Source organism: Salvia miltiorrhiza, chromosome 4, assembly GCF_028751815.1.
Source record: "Salvia miltiorrhiza cultivar Shanhuang (shh) chromosome 4, IMPLAD_Smil_shh, whole genome shotgun sequence".
Classification (NCBI taxonomy): domain Eukaryota; kingdom Viridiplantae; phylum Streptophyta; class Magnoliopsida; order Lamiales; family Lamiaceae; genus Salvia; species Salvia miltiorrhiza.
In genome coordinates this window covers 54,934,093-54,950,390 of record NC_080390.1, presented here as the reverse complement: position 1 = coordinate 54,950,390, position 16,298 = coordinate 54,934,093, and the positions used below count along the sequence as shown (strand labels likewise).

Below are 16,298 nucleotides of genomic sequence, written 5' to 3'. Positions count from 1 at the left end.
CGGTCTGCTCTCCACACCGCGCCTACCTCTTCTCCGGCGACCCTTCACAGCCCAAAACCGTTTACTACCTTTGCAAATTTTATTTGAAAATTTTTATATTTTCGAGATATTAAAAATATAAATCTATGAGTCGAGTTTGTGGAGAATTATCTAGTCGCGCCCCTAGCTAGATGTATGACTCTAAATTCTAGGTTATACCTATAGAAATAAAGTTTTATATTCCAAAAATATTTTTATATAAATTTGGGCCTAAATAAATTTATTTACTTAAATATATTTATCATGGACATTATATTAATTTTGGATTAAGAATAAAATATTTTCATAAATTTTGTTAGTGTTGGGCTTATTGTTATTAATGTGCCAAATTCTTTTGCAATGATCCTAAAACAATTATTCAAGTTTCAACATTTATAGTTTATTAATGATTTCAAGGATTTGGATACCTTATTTTCGTATCTGCAAATTAACAATTTCTACTCTATTTATTTACATTTGTTTAAAGACGTCTCCAAGCCAGCCATTCCTATTTTTTATTCTTATCAGATATCTAACCGCCCTAATTAGATAAATGACTTTGAACTATAGATTATATTTATAAAAAGATACAAATTTATATTATCAAATATTTTTAATAAATATGTTGGGCCATAGTTTTTATTCTTTTTCTATGATAATTGGATTAAAATTTTATTATTTGAAAGCCCATTTATCATCTTTAAAGCCCAATTATTATTATAAGTCCATATGTCTTTCTTTAATTAAAATGAGATGTTACGTGGTTCAGTTTTTCCTTAGCCACATATTCGGATTTAATCACCTTCAGTCACCTAATTTTATTCAGCCACGTATCACTCGCTGCTATCACATTTAAAATTCACCCAAATAACTTGCTAGGTTTCATTTCATCAAAATTTTCCAGAGCACAAATTTCATTCAAGTTAACAGACTTCTCATTTCTGATATTTCCTTCACAAAACTTCAGCTGGTAATTTTATTGTTTCTGTGAGATTTCATGTTTTAATTCATCACAGCAAATTACTACGTTTTTATTTCATTCTCATTTATTTGTGAAACAACAAGCCCATTTATTTATCATACATTACAAGCCCATATATATATTATTAACGTGTAAATAAATTTTTATGAAAATGACTTCAGCTATATATCCACATTTACTCAGCTTCAGCCATATATCACTGTAGTACCTTTCCGTCAGATTTGATCAAAACTACAGCAAAACTTTGATTTCTTTCACATTCAAATCTTTGACGAACAAGTAATTTACTACCTATTTAAATATGACCATCATCGCTGCAAATTTTACAAAGCAAAACTATACTTTCGGAATAATCAAGTTTTTCTTTATTTTTTTCAAATATTTTTTTTATATGAATTTGGACCTCAATAAATTATAGCTTATTTATATTGGAGCAGATTTATGATGTTGGGCCAAATATATTATGTAACTTTGCATAATTTTAAAACATTAGCTATTATTAAATATAAATTTTATTCTTAACATTTTAGTATAATTTGGGCCTTGTATAAAATATTTTTGTAGGCTATTTGTTTGGGCCTCACTTGTATTCATGGGGTAAAAGTATTGAAAAGCCCATAATATTTTACGATACTTATCGAATGTGATTCTCTAAATTTTTGTAGAATTTCAACCACAATTTTAATTCTTCCAGTTTAAGAATCCTCCTCAGCCATCCAATTTATTTAGTCAATCTTGTGCAGTAAGGAATTCATTTTATCCTTTCCACCGCCTCACTTTTTTTTATAAAATTAGCTTCTCTCATTTTCTGGAAATATTTCGAAAATACAGCAAGCCAAATTTGATTTCCACAGCAGCAAATTTTGAAGCAGCAAACTTTGAAGCAACAAAGTTTGATTGATCTCTTTTCACACTTTCACACGTTCTATGTCAAATATTTCAATCTATTTAAACATCAATGTATCATTCTCAAATTCAGAAATCAACAAAAAAATTCACTCAAATATTTCCAATTCGCAGCAACTGATTTACTTCACTCATTCAAGCTGGTAATTTTAATAACTTTTGTAAAGTTATTTCATTTCAAGCATATCAATAGTTTTCTTCATTTTCGCCAAAACCAAGGCTAAACACAAAAACTTTGTTTTCAAAAATCCAATCATGCATACATCTATTTTTCTGTAATTTATATATTGCTAAATACATGAAAAAGAAAATAGAAATAGAAGAAGAAAAAGGGGAAATAGTGGGTGAGTGGCTGCTGCCGATCCGGGAAAACGGAAGGGAACCGACTGAAAAGCTGCGCCGCGCGCTGTTGCTGGCGGAGGGCGGCGACCGGCGGACGGAATCAGGGGCGGTGGCGGAAGGAGACAGGAGCAGGGCGACGGTGCTATGGTCTCGACCGTGCGTCTCTGATCGGGAAGAGGGAGAAGGCGGCCTGACCGGCTTGTGCTGTCGGCCAGGAGGAGGCGCTGGCAGGCGGCGAGGGTCGCCGGAGAAGAGGTAGGCGCGGTGTGGAGAGCAGACCGAGGGAGAGGGGGAGAAGGGAAAAAGGAGGGCTGCTGGAGAAGGGTGCGTGAGTGTGCTGGTGATTTGTGTGTGGAGTTTTAAATTAAGTTGGAGAGTGGTGGGCTTAGGGTCTCTTGATAAATGGATATGGGAATGGGCTTTTAAAAGTGGGTTAATAATGTTTTGGGCTTATTTTTATTGTGGATTTGAAATGATTAGCCAATAAATTATGGTAGTAATAATTCTTAATATGATTTCAATATTTTGTATTAAGTTGAATTTATTTTACAAGAAAATATTTTATTATTTAAAACTATTAAACCAATGATTTCTACATTATCTTATAGAATAAATTCATAAAGTTTAAATTATTTTATAGTTCAAATAGGCCCTTATATGTTATTATTTGAATTTATCTGACTAGGTGCGGCGCGACTAGGATATGAATTTTAATTGTATTACTCAAGTTAGCATTCAAGTTGAAGTTCAAGTTCAAGTTAAATTTCCAGGTGTGGGATTTATTTCAGTACATGCACGTGGTTAATATTTGTCCATTTTAATATTATGTGTTTACCGTATGTGTTGTAAAAATATTTATCGCTAGGGGCCAGCATAATTGGTCCAGGACTTCACCGTCCTTGGTATGCCACAATGCGATTTCATGTTACAGGGTTGAAACCATTATATTGTCGCCAGGGATCCATATATAGGGTCCGGGACATTAAAGTCCTTGGAGTTGCCACAGTGCGTATGGAAGTTATGTTACGTTATGACAATATGTGTTACCATTTTATTAACATGGACAATTATTGCATGTTCCCACACTGAGTGTACCCTGTATGCTCATCCCATATTCAACAGTTTCAGGTGATTGATATCGGAGGCGCGTGGAGAGTCGAATGGGCGCGTCGAATCTATTTAAAGATAAATGTTTCCTAAAACATATTATGTTATTTCATGTGATATCTCTTGATTATGTAAACTCTGAAATTCTATACTATTTGAGATTTGTGTGTGATTTGTTTAAATAAATGTTATTATATTATTTTAATGTCATGACTTGTTTAATTTATATTTAAATTCATTTCAAATATTTATTTAAGAATTTATATCTTTACGAAAATATATACATGGATACATACATAATTTTTAATTATATAAAGATTTTATTTTGTTATATTTTCCGCTGCTAAAAAGATATTATTTTATATTTAGAGTTTTTCCTTAGTACAAGTTTTATTAATTAGTTAATTATTTTTCTGACATCTTCATGTCGTGCTTTGAAAATAAAGTTGTTAAATTTATGATTTCAAAATCAAGATTTATATTTGAATACATTATTGAAAATTTTTGATATCTTATAAATCGTTTTAAAAGTGCTTTAAAAACCAATTTTATTTAAAGGTTTTTTTTTTCTTAAAATTATTTTCGAAAATATTTATTTTAAAAGTGAGTTTTAAATTATTTTAAAAGACTTCCGCATTAAATATTTATTTAAATTTTATATTTAACTCCTTAATTAGATTAGGGTGTTACAGCATGGTATCAGAGCAGGTCTACTTTCCTGTAGACTCTGCAAAATATTTTACATAAAATTCTTAAATGTCATGTGTGAGAAAATCCATTCGACCTCTACGTGCTCCGACTTCAAGGTAAATGTATTTTAAAAAGTATTTCAAAATATTTTTATAGGGATGAGTATAAATTGTTTACGTTAAAAGTATGTTGAAATTTGCTGCAATAATTGAAGTTATTATCAGAAAGTTCAAGTTCATTATGCAAGTTATTATGAGAAAGTTCAGTATTCAAATTATATGTTGAAGATTATTGCAGCTATGAGTAAAGATATTTCAAATATTTTTCAAGAGGATGAGTATAAATTATTTACGTTGAAAGTATAGTGAATTTGCTGCAATGATTGAAGTTATTATGAGAAAATGTTCAAGTTCAGTATTCAAGTTATTATGTTGAAGATTATTGCAACTATGAATTGTCAAATTTCGAGGACGAAATTCTTTTAAGTGGGTAGGTTTGTCACAGCCCAAAACCGTTTACTACCTTTGCAAATTTTATTTGAAAATTTTTATATTTTCGAGATATTAAAAATATAAATCTATGAGTCGAGTTTGTGGAGAATTATCTAGTCGCGCCCCTAGCTAGATGTATGACTCTAAATTCTAGGTTATACCTATAGAAATAAAGTTTTATATTCCAAAAATATTTTTATATAAATTTGGGCCTAAATAAATTTATTTACTTAAATATATTTATCATGGACATTATATTAATTTTGGATTAAGAATAAAATATTTTCATAAATTTTGTTAGTGTTGGGCTTATTGTTATTAATGTGCCAAATTCTTTTGCAATGATCCTAAAACAATTATTCAAGTTTCAACATTTATAGTTTATTAATGATTTCAAGGATTTGGATACCTTATTTTCGTATCTGCAAATTAACAATTTCTACTCTATTTATTTACATTTGTTTAAAGACGTCTCCAAGCCAGCCATTCCTATTTTTTATTCTTATCAGATATCTAACCGCCCTAATTAGATAAATGACTTTGAACTATAGATTATATTTATAAAAAGATACAAATTTATATTATCAAATATTTTTAATAAATATGTTGGGCCATAGTTTTTATTCTTTTTCTATGATAATTGGATTAAAATTTTATTATTTGAAAGCCCATTTATCATCTTTAAAGCCCAATTATTATTATAAGTCCATATGTCTTTCTTTAATTAAAATGAGATGTTACGTGGTTCAGTTTTTCCTTAGCCACATATTCGGATTTAATCACCTTCAGTCACCTAATTTTATTCAGCCACGTATCACTCGCTGCTATCACATTTAAAATTCACCCAAATAACTTGCTAGGTTTCATTTCATCAAAATTTTCCAGAGCACAAATTTCATTCAAGTTAACAGACTTCTCATTTCTGATATTTCCTTCACAAAACTTCAGCTGGTAATTTTATTGTTTCTGTGAGATTTCATGTTTTAATTCATCACAGCAAATTACTACGTTTTTATTTCATTCTCATTTATTTGTGAAACAACAAGCCCATTTATTTATCATACATTACAAGCCCATATATATATTATTAACGTGTAAATAAATTTTTATGAAAATGACTTCAGCTATATATCCACATTTACTCAGCTTCAGCCATATATCACTGTAGTACCTTTCCGTCAGATTTGATCAAAACTACAGCAAAACTTTGATTTCTTTCACATTCAAATCTTTGACGAACAAGTAATTTACTACCTATTTAAATATGACCATCATCGCTGCAAATTTTACAAAGCAAAACTATACTTTCGGAATAATCAAGTTTTTCTTTATTTTTTTCAAATATTTTTTTTATATGAATTTGGACCTCAATAAATTATAGCTTATTTATATTGGAGCAGATTTATGATGTTGGGCCAAATATATTATGTAACTTTGCATAATTTTAAAACATTAGCTATTATTAAATATAAATTTTATTCTTAACATTTTAGTATAATTTGGGCCTTGTATAAAATATTTTTGTAGGCTATTTGTTTGGGCCTCACTTGTATTCATGGGGTAAAAGTATTGAAAAGCCCATAATATTTTACGATACTTATCGAATGTGATTCTCTAAATTTTTGTAGAATTTCAACCACAATTTTAATTCTTCCAGTTTAAGAATCCTCCTCAGCCATCCAATTTATTTAGTCAATCTTGTGCAGTAAGGAATTCATTTTATCCTTTCCACCGCCTCACTTTTTTTTATAAAATTAGCTTCTCTCATTTTCTGGAAATATTTCGAAAATACAGCAAGCCAAATTTGATTTCCACAGCAGCAAATTTTGAAGCAGCAAACTTTGAAGCAACAAAGTTTGATTGATCTCTTTTCACACTTTCACACGTTCTATGTCAAATATTTCAATCTATTTAAACATCAATGTATCATTCTCAAATTCAGAAATCAACAAAAAAATTCACTCAAATATTTCCAATTCGCAGCAACTGATTTACTTCACTCATTCAAGCTGGTAATTTTAATAACTTTTGTAAAGTTATTTCATTTCAAGCATATCAATAGTTTTCTTCATTTTCGCCAAAACCAAGGCTAAACACAAAAACTTTGTTTTCAAAAATTCAATCATGCATACATCTATTTTTCTGTAATTTATATATTGCTAAATACATGAAAAAGAAAATAGAAATAGAAGAAGAAAAAGGGGAAATAGTGGGTGAGTGGCTGCTGCCGATCCGGGAAAACGGAAGGGAACCGACTGAAAAGCTGCGCCGCGCGCTGTTGCTGGCGGAGGGCGGCGACCGGCGGACGGAATCAGGGGCGGTGGCGGAAGGAGACAGGAGCAGGGCGACGGTGCTATGGTCTCGACCGTGCGTCTCTGATCGGGAAGAGGGAGAAGGCGGCCTGACCGGCTTGTGCTGTCGGCCAGGAGGAGGCGCTGGCAGGCGGCGAGGGTCGCCGGAGAAGAGGTAGGCGCGGTGTGGAGAGCAGACCGAGGGAGAGGGGGAGAAGGGAAAAAGGAGGGCTGCTGGAGAAGGGTGCGTGAGTGTGCTGGTGATTTGTGTGTAGAGTTTTAAATTAAGTTGGAGAGTGGTGGGCTTAGGGTCTCTTGATAAATGGATATGGGAATGGGCTTTTAAAAGTGGGTTAATAATGTTTTGGGCTTATTTTTATTGTGGATTTGAAATGATTAGCCAATAAATTATGGTAGTAATAATTCTTAATATGATTTCAAAATTTTGTATTAAGTTGAATTTATTTTACAAGAAAATATTTTATTATTTAAAACTATTAAACCAATGATTTCTACATTATCTTATAGAATAAATTCATAAAGTTTAAATTATTTTATAGTTCAAATAGGCCCTTATATGTTATTATTTGAATTTATCTGACTAGGTGCGGCGCGACTAGGATATGAATTTTAATTGTATTACTCAAGTTAGCATTCAAGTTGAAGTTCAAGTTCAAGTTAAATTTTCAGGTGTGGGATTTATTTCAGTACATGCACGTGGTTAATATTTGTCCATTTTAATATTATGTGTTTACCGTATGTGTTGTAAAAATATTTATCGCTAGGGGCCAGCATAATTGGTCCAGGACTTCACCGTCCTTGGTATGCCACAATGCGATTTCATGTTACAGGGTTGAAACCATTATATTGTCGCCAGGGATCCATATATAGGGTCCGGGACATTAAAGTCCTTGGAGTTGCCACAGTGCGTATGGAAGTTATGTTACGTTATGACAATATGTGTTACCATTTTATTAACATGGACAATTATTGCATGTTCCCACACTGAGTGTACCCTGTATGCTCATCCCATATTCAACAGTTTCAGGTGATTGATATCGGAGGCGCGTGGAGAGTCGAATGGGCGCGTCGAATCTATTTAAAGATAAATGTTTCCTAAAACATATTATGTTATTTCATGTGATATCTCTTGATTATGTAAACTCTGAAATTCTATACTATTTGAGATTTGTGTGTGATTTGTTTAAATAAATGTTATTATATTATTTTAATGTCATGACTTGTTTAATTTATATTTAAATTCATTTCAAATATTTATTTAAGAATTTATATCTTTACGAAAATATATACATGGATACATACATAATTTTTAATTATATAAAGATTTTATTTTGTTATATTTTCCGCTGCTAAAAAGATATTATTTTATATTTAGAGTTTTTCCTTAGTACAAGTTTTATTAATTAGTTAATTATTTTTCTGACATCTTCATGTCGTGCTTTGAAAATAAAGTTGTTAAATTTATGATTTCAAAATCAAGATTTATATTTGAATACATTATTGAAAATTTTTGATATCTTATAAATCGTTTTAAAAGTGCTTTAAAAACCAATTTTATTTAAAGGTTTTTTTTTTCTTAAAATTATTTTCGAAAATATTTATTTTAAAAGTGAGTTTTAAATTATTTTAAAAGACTTCCGCATTAAATATTTATTTAAATTTTATATTTAACTCCTTAATTAGATTAGGGTGTTACAAGTGCTGCCAGACTCGAGCTCGGCTCAATAAAATTATTGAGCTTGAAATTAGATTCGAATTTGATACGTTTACTATCGAATCGAGCTTCGAACAAGCTTTTTTCGAATCAAATTTCAAATAAGTTGCCATTAACTCTATTCATTAATAGAATTAGCTTACACAATAAATCTGTTTGGTCTCCAAATCATACAATAAAATTACAATAAATCTTTTTTGGTCCCACTAAAAATGTTTTGGTTCATATTGTGGCGATTGCCGATTGGCGAGCCACATATTAATTAAATAAGAAAAAAAGTGGTTATTTTACTATATTGTCTATATTATAGTTAGTTTTTTTTTTTTTTGCAATTTTTAAATTTTTGTAGATAAATAAAATAAATTGTAAAAAATAGAAAAATGGCTACAATGTGGAAAATACAATAAATAATTAAATTCTTTTTTATTTTGAAAAAAATAATTAAAAAATATATTTTTTCTACTTAACTAATTTATGGCCAATCACAATATGACTATGTATTATAGAAGTTTTGGTTTTTCACTCATAAATTTGTGTTTTCTATTATAGAATTTTTGGTTTTTTCTTTTTCTTTTCCTTTTTGAGTGCAACCATCATGCATTTAAGTCCGCCATAAATATTGTTAGAAATTTTAGTTTTAAAATTATTAGACATCGTGAATTCAAATCCGACAGTAAGGTGCAATTATGGAGGATCTTATTATCCATACATTTGTGAAATTGGAATACATGTCATTATTTAAAAAAAAAAATAGTTAATTTTGACCTTTTCTATCTAGACTTAAGTGGTGATTCAATTTATATTCCTTCTGTCCCGCTATTAATGGCCTAGTTCTTATGAGTATGAATAGTTAGGAGCGTAACCCAATGAGAAAAACACGCTATCAATGATGGGATGGAGGGCCGAGTGAAGAGAGAGAGGTTGAGAAACCCTAATTTTCTTATCTCAGTTTTAGGAGTATCTTTATAAAGCCCTAGTGACATTGTTAATTGCAACTCCAATTAGCTCAGAATGGAAACATGTCATTATATTTGGGACAACTCAAATGAAAACATGCCATTATATTTGTGACAATCCAATAAAAAAAAACACGCCATCAATAATGGGACGGAGAGAGTATATGATTGTGCTATTAGATTATATATTTGCGGTATGTCTTTAACGTAGATTAATACAGTGCGCTTCTTTTAAGCCAACATGTAGTTAGTGAGGAGCTAATATACTGTTAATTTGATTTTCACATATTAATTTTTTAATTTTTCATAAATTATGACATTAATTTCTCTTTAATTTATAAAGATTTCATTAAAATTAATTTCAATTTTATTTCAAATTAGAGATACCCTTTTTAGTATAGAATTCCAATTTCATATGGGAATGGGCACTATGTGCGTTAATCGTCACTGCACCACAGCACGTGTTGTGTGCTCTTAGCCCAACGGCCCCAACCCCACATTTCTTATTCAATAAATGCCGATTAATAATATTTATACTATATTAAAAAGTTAAGATTTTAATTGAAAATTGATTTTAAAATTAAGTGAAAAATTTGTAGTTATAATAAAATTGGCGGTTTATTTATTTATGACCTACATCTTTTATTTTTATTTCTTTTTTCTTTATATTCTTGTATTTTTTTCTTTTCGAAATTGTGAAATTCGACTAATTATAAAATATTTAATATATGCATATAAAATAAAAGATCACAATAAAAACTTTAATTTGAAAATTTTATGTAAATTTGATTTAAAATATAAAAGTTATATTTATTTAAAGATTAAAATTTTTTAAAAAAATCTCTCCTCTCCTATCTTTCTGAATAAATCTAAATTTCAATTATTTTCTATTCTTTTTATTTTTTTTAACTTGTTTTGCCTTTATTGTTGAGAAAAATATGTTATAATTAGTATTGGGAGTGGTGAAAAGGTGAAAAAGTGTTACTATAATTAGTATTGAGAGTGGTGGAAAAGTAAAAAGTAAGAATAAATAAAGTATTATTAGTGGTGGGGTAGTTGTCCAAAAATAGAAAGAAAGAAAGAGTAACTTATTTGGGGGACGTCCCAAAAATGAAAAAGAAAAATTTATTTCAGGGACGGAGGGAGTACAATATAATAAATTTCATACATAAAAATCAATAAATTAATATAAGAACTAAAGCAATAAATTATTTCAAATTATTTATGTTAATCACTTGCCAACGAAGAATAGTGTCCATGGTCATGTCTTTGATCTAATTTATCATTCCATTTAAGATAGTTTGACTTTTTTTCTTGGTGACTTTGCATTCACTGAAAAATATTTCAAATTTAATATAATACACGTTAAATTTCTAATTATGGTAATAAAAAAAATTTGAAATACATCTCGTTTTTATGCGTAAACTTATATAAAAATGAATATCTAAGAACATGTTAAAATCAACATGATATTATTACATAATTTATTTATATTTTTTTTATTTAATAATATTTCATAATTTATTTGTTGCCACTGCTAGTCAGTTTTTTAGTAATTGATTTGTCACAGCCCAAAACCATTTATTTTCTTTACAAATTTTATTTGAAAATTAGTGAACTTTTAAGTTATAAAGTGTTTGAAAAATATTTTATTTATTGAATTAATGTTAGTCTAGTCGTGCCCCTAGTTAGAAAATAATTTTTTAAAAAATAAAATAAATTTACATATATAAATAATTTTTTTATATAGTGATAAATGTTTATTTATATAATTATTTATAATAAGAAACCTACATACTTAAATGTATATATTTAAATTTAGTACTACACATGAGTTTAAAACTAATAACTGAATAATATATATTTGATAATGTATATCCACACGAATTAAATAATATATATTGATGTACATGGTTATCCAAAAAGTTATATATATAGATATTGCATGCATGCTCCCTACGTGGATTATTTCTAAGTTAATGAAAGCAAGCCTATAAGCTACCCTATAAAGCTTATTCATCAAACCTATACATTTTTATATTTATATTTTGACACTATAAATAGAGATGCATCTAGGTGATATTTTCGACCATCAACTTAAGAGCAAGCTTGGATACAGTAAGGTATATTTACCTTCTTTATTTTGTTTTAAATTATATATACATATACATATATTATTAAATTATGTAGTAATTATTTTTAGTTATTATTAAATTATATTTAATTTTATGGAATTAGGTGCGGCACGATTAAGACGTTGACATTGATTTGAATTACTCAAGTTAATTTTCAAAGCTCAAGTTTCAGGTGTGGGATTTATTTCATTACATGCTGTGTTTACCATATGTGAGTTAAATTAAATATCGCTATGGGCCAGTATAATTGGTCCAGGATGGTAAAGATCCTTGGTATGCCGCAATGCGATATACATGTTAAAGTTATGATTGCAATCATAGTCGCCAAGGGCCAGCATAATTGGTCCAGGATGATAAAGATCCTTGGTATGTCACCGTTCGACTTTCAATTATGAATGTTACATTGGATCATATGTGTTACCATTTTATTAACGTGGACAATGATTGCATGTTCCCACACTGAGTGTACTCTGTATGCTCATCTCATACTTAACATTTTCAGGTTTTTAAAGGTCGGAGGAGCGTGGAAGGTCGAATGGCGAATCAAATATTTTAAATTTAGCTATACTTAAAGATGTTATGATGAGTAAAGTGTTTTAAATAAAATGATTATTTCTTTATTTTCACATTAAATATTTATTTATATTCATGATTTTCCACATGCATATTCATTTAAATTTAAATTGAATTTGGGTGTCACATTAATAAATTTGTTTGAATGAGTTAATTTGTTTGAATCCAGGAATCTGAACTACGTCCAAAATCCATTGCCTATCAGTGATGCTTTGAAACCGAAAACTCTCGACATCAATAAATTCAAATAGTGTGTTTGCCGACATGTTTTTTGTCTAATTCTAAGCATAAAAAACGATTGATCGATTGAATCATCCTATTCATTTCCACTATTTCTCAACTTGCATCACAAATGACATAAAGGTCTAATTAAGTTGTGATGTCTACTAGGCCTTGTGTTCCAGCCCAAAATTTAAACATGTGGTTCATAATAATTTATCAATTTAAGTATCTTGTGACAAACAAAGAAACTCTACCACACTATCGTTTAATGCCTGAGGCCTAAGATTTTGGTTCGAGTCCATTGTGACGTGGTTTTTATATTTTTTTTTATTTAATACTATTAATCTGTCAAACAAAAATGAAATCAAGATTGAAGAGCCACTTTTATCTTTGCCGGCAAGCATGAGTTTCCTCGATCGGTTAGTTTGCCACTTTCTTCCCCGTGTCTTTTCGCCTCCATGTGCCATTACGAATTCAAAGGTAAGCTTTAAAATTATTGTCTGTCCACAAAAATAAATTGTAATTTGTCATTTTCGTCCGTCTATAAAAATATGTTTTAACTTTTTTATTATTATTTATGTATAGATTCAATATTTTTTAATTTGTGAGGCTTTTTCTAACTCTCTCTACTTTCTTTAATTTGTGGGACCATTTTTTCCATTAATTAAATAAATAACTTTTTCAATTTTGTATTGTCCTTCCTTAGAACCTATTTTCGTGGACGCATAAAGTATTCAATAGTTTTAAAGAAAAAATATCCTAACTTTAAACGCTTTCTCAAAAATCATTGTTTCAACGTTTAAATAATAGTCCAATTTTTTCTGTGTTCAACCCTTTAAGAATACAATAAAAGTGATCCGAGTCAATTTTTTTCGAATTTGAAATGTATGGTCATGTGTGACTTATTATATGGATCTAAATATTAAAAAATATAATAAAAAAAATTATATTTGCTGAATATATTTGAGTTGCTTATTGAAAAAAAAAAGAATTCATAATAATAAAAATTGATATTATGAAAAGACAAGAAAAAAGTAAGTACAAAAAATGAAAAATAAATAAATAAATAAGAACTAAAAAATTGATTTATTCATAAATAGATGAGAGAGGAGATAATTTTTTTTAAAAAAATAATTTTTAAATAAATATTACTTTTACATTTTAAATCAAATATTTACATAAAATATATCAAATTAAAACTCTTATCACGATCTTTAATTTTATATGCATATTAAATATTTTATAATTACTTGAATTTCACAATTTTAGAAAAAAATAAAAATAAATAAGAAGATAAAGAAAAATAAAATAAAAAGAAACAATATAGTTTATAAATACACCTTCAATTTTATTATAATTATAAAATTATCATTCAATTTTAAATCAATTTGAAATTAATTTTAAATTGACATTTTGACTTTATAGTACTAGTACAGATTTGAACGACACCTTAATATAACAACACTTGAAATGTCTTTCAGTTCATTTTGATTTAAAGTGTTGAATTATTCAAAAAAATGGGGCAAAGAGAAAGGTGGCTTTCTGATTTAATTAAAGCAGTTGGTTTAGCAGTTCCAAACGTGTTAGTCGAAATTAAATTGGCTCATGATTATTTGAAATTATTTTATCACATGGCAAAAATCAAGACTTATATATCAAGACCAATACTCCATTCCTATTTTTCTTTTATGGGACATCCATAAAAGAACTTCAATACTTCATATCTATTTTTAAACTATATCCCATCATTTATATTTAACGTTTCACCACTTTCAATACTAATTACAATATCTTTTCACCACTCTCAATACACTCAATAATCTTTTATCACACTTAACAATTTCTTTCTTAAAACTTGTGTCACTTCCTCCCAGAAAGTTATTTGATGGACGGAAAGAGTACTCTGTTTCTACCCAATCGAACACTTTAGACAAAGACTCATGTGTGGACACGTTAAGTTATGGTTAAGCATGGTTTTAATTACTCCATTCGCCCCATGAAGCATGACCAATTTCTTTTCGGCACGAGAATTAAGAAATTTGTATTTTGTGTGTTAAGTGCGGTAGGTGAAAAAGTGAAAAGGTGAATAAAAGGTAATTTTTTTTTACCATTTTTAGAAACAGGTCAAGCTTCGTGGGACAAACTAAAATGAAAACTGGGTCATATTTCATGAGACAGAGGGAGTAGAATACTAGTAAGTTACATAATAAAATGTAATTAAAATCTTTATTAAAATTCAATCAAATTCTAATTATCCAATAGTTAAAGGTGACAACACCACACGACCAACCACAAGATCCACAATTCATGAATTTAATATAATGACCTTGCGGTGACAGATCAGTTGTTGGGGCGAATCTAATGGTACGCGTGTTGGATCCACGTACTTCGCATTATTTATTTATTTATATCTTGGATTTGAGTTCCATTTGATTTGACATAGTTTTTAAATTTTTGTACTTAATATTATTAATTTATCAAAAAAAAAATTATGATAAATATACTGACCGTACATTCATTCTGATTAAACTATTAGGGAGTAGTAAGCTACAAAATAATGTAGCCAAATTTAATCTAATACTTTGTTCGTCTCATTTTTTTCGGCACAAAAAAAAGTGTGAATTAATTAAAAATGGAGTATTATCTTTATGAAATTATGATAAAAAAAAAAGAATGGGACAACTGAACAAGGAAAACATGACAAGAAAAATGAGGCAGGAGAAAGTAAGATATTAATTAATTTACTTTTTCTGTCCCAAAAATTAGTTTTTGATAGCAAAGATACTCTATCCACAATCGCGAAGGCCAATTTAACCCGAAATCCATGAGTCAATCCGAATAAATCGGAAAAAAGAAGTTAGATAAGAAGAAATTACCCAAAAAAAAAAAAACCATCAAATGATCCGAAACAAAAATAGTCTCGCCCCAATATGGCTAATCCGAAAAATCGAGTAGAATGGCTCGATTAATCGAAAATTCTCTTATCATTTGGTTGTTAATCTTCATTACTTTAATTTTGAATTTGCTAATAAAATTTTAATACTTATGGAACGTGTTTATGGTTTCTTCAATGCAAAAAAACTCGTTTTTTCTATCTAGTATAAGGTTAAATGTATTGAAAAAATATGATTTATTTTTATTTGTACTATAACATAATGACTATTTTCATACACAAAAACTCCCGTGAAACCGGTTTTACGGTGAAACCGATTTCACAATGATACTACTTCAACATACAAATGACACTGTAACATTTTAAAATGTTCATTTGTATATTCAAATAACGTCATCAAAAATATTAAAATGTTACTTGTATATTGAAATAATGTCATTTGAAATATCGATTTCACGGGAGACCACGTCATTTTCATACCTGAAGTGTATAGAATATGCCCTTGGATAGATCAGCCATCCACCTTTCAAACTGAAGTGATAGAGGCTCACTTCCTACCTGAATTTCCACACCCCAAAAATTAAGAGATTCTTTCTCAGCTTTGATCATATCCTTTTCTTTAAATACTAATTCGGTCTCACTCTTACGCCGCTATTAATATTATTAACAAAATCCAATAATCACAACAACAATAAAAATAAAAATAAAAATAATGTTAAAGAATAGATTATTCATTCGTGCATCTTTTGTCACTTTATTCTCAACTCCTTTTCTCACCAGAAAATCACCACCACCTCATATATAAAAAGCCTCTGTATTTTTCGTCCTTGACTGCCAATTATAATATGGAAAGCTACACCTCAGCTTTTAAAAAATTAAATTAATAATTAATTACCTAGAAGTTTTTAATTGCAATTTATTTGTCAATTGTCTCAATCAAATTAATCACACAATTGG

At 28.9% G+C, this 16,298-nt stretch overlaps 2 long non-coding RNA genes across 3 annotated transcripts; both read left to right on the top strand.

Annotated features, from left to right (window-relative positions):
* The first annotated feature begins 51 nt into the window (after window positions 1-51).
* LOC131020791 (uncharacterized) lies at window positions 52-8,064 on the top strand. Its single transcript, XR_009100770.1, has 3 exons — window positions 52-2,049; window positions 2,934-6,548; window positions 7,433-8,064. It is a non-coding gene; the product is annotated as an uncharacterized LOC131020791 (long non-coding RNA).
* Window positions 8,065-11,559: 3,495 nt separating this feature from the next.
* LOC131020790 (uncharacterized) lies at window positions 11,560-12,286 on the top strand. 2 transcript variants are annotated; one of them, XR_009100769.1, is made up of 3 exons: window positions 11,597-11,641; window positions 11,757-12,019; window positions 12,156-12,286. It is a non-coding gene; the product is annotated as an uncharacterized LOC131020790 (long non-coding RNA). The 2 variants fall into 2 exon arrangements; XR_009100768.1 differs by having other exon boundaries at window positions 11,560-11,641; window positions 11,757-12,286.
* The last annotated feature ends 4,012 nt before the right edge of the window (window positions 12,287-16,298 follow it).